The sequence below is a fragment of the Sinocyclocheilus grahami genome, unplaced genomic scaffold (genome assembly GCF_001515645.1).
Source record: "Sinocyclocheilus grahami isolate Dianchi unplaced genomic scaffold, SAMN03320097.WGS_v1.1 scaffold18164.1, whole genome shotgun sequence".
Classification (NCBI taxonomy): domain Eukaryota; kingdom Metazoa; phylum Chordata; class Actinopteri; order Cypriniformes; family Cyprinidae; genus Sinocyclocheilus; species Sinocyclocheilus grahami.
In genome coordinates, this window is record NW_015516983.1 from 1 (window position 1) to 1,441 (window position 1,441).

At 35.6% G+C, this 1,441-nt stretch overlaps 1 pseudogene; it reads left to right on the forward strand.

The window, feature by feature from the left end:
- Nucleotides 1-654: 654 nt before the first annotated feature.
- LOC107579562 (mediator of RNA polymerase II transcription subunit 8 pseudogene) lies at nucleotides 655-1,276 on the forward strand (annotated as a pseudogene).
- The last annotated feature ends 165 nt before the right edge of the window (nucleotides 1,277-1,441 follow it).

The window sequence follows — 1,441 nt, forward strand, 5'->3', positions numbered from 1 at the left end:
ATATATATATATATATAATTCACACACTGTGTAGTCCCTAGTTGTTGTTTATAAGAGTATTTTCATACATAATTACTTAATTTTATTTTATTTGCTACTTTTAGTTGATTTGTATATTTTACTCCAAAAAAAAAAGTTTTAACCTTTTTTCACATTCATTTTTGACAATGAAAATCCATGTAACTATTTTTCTTAAGACCATTTAGCCTTTTCTAATAATAATGATGCTGAAAATTCAGCTTTGATCACAGCAATAAATTGCTTTTTAAATATTACAATAGTAAACGGGTATTTTTTCACACCTGTTCATTACTGTTTTTGCTGTATTTTTGAAATAAATGCAGCTTTGTTGAGCAGAAGAGACTTCTTTAAAAACAAAACATATTACTGGCCCCAAACTTTTGAATGGTGGTGTATTTTCATAAAGAATAATTTAATTTAAATTATTTTTTTAATATGCTTATTTAATATTTTGTTTAGTGTTCATATTGCAAATACCACCAAAGTCACCATTCCAATAAAATAAGTTAAAAAAAAGAAGTTTTTAAACTGTACTTTTGCTTTTGTTTTGTTTTTAATGACATTGACACTGCTGTAAACACATGTGAAATGTATAAAGGCTGGTTGTTGAACTCTGTTCTGTTATCTTTTTAGAAACAGATCCAAACGCTGAATAAACTTTGCTCAAATCTTTTGGAAAAGCTGAATAATCCTCGTGACGACAGAGACTCTGAAACCTCAGGTAGGTTAACCGTTGATCCTAGTTTAATATTTGCTGATTTGCCACGTGTGCAAAGCCATTGATGTTAAATAGATGTTTCTCTTCAGCTTTGAGACAAAACAAGCAATCCTTCAATCCTGCCGACACGAACGCTCTGGTGGCAGCGGTGGGGTTCGGAAAGGGACTCTCGAAATGCAGACCACCCGGATCTGCCCCTCCTGGTCACCCTGGACAGCCGATGATGTCAACAGGTCCCACACTACAGCAGGTCACAATCGCTGGGACCACGGGCCATCAGGCCGGCATGGGAGGACAGGTCGCCCAACAGCAGCCTGGACAACCTGGTACCACATTTAATAACATTCACAAACACATTTACGCACCATGTATCATGCTCCTGCAATGATTTAATTCTACACGTTCTATTTGAACAGGTAAAATGCCCAGCAACATCAAGACTAACATCAAGTCTGCATCCATGCATCCTTACAACCGATGAGTTTCGTTCAGAAATGCTGCGACGTTTGGTATATGAAGCCAAAAAGCTCATTTGTTTTGTGCATTTTCAATAAACTAATTTGTTGAAATCGTGTGTTATCAAATTTCAGATTTCAGGATTTCAAAGAAATCTATTCAAATGTAGTACTGAGAAACACAGCAGAGACACTGCAGTGAAAGGAGCACTAGACGTCCTAAACATAGAGGTCTATTTCAGTCACT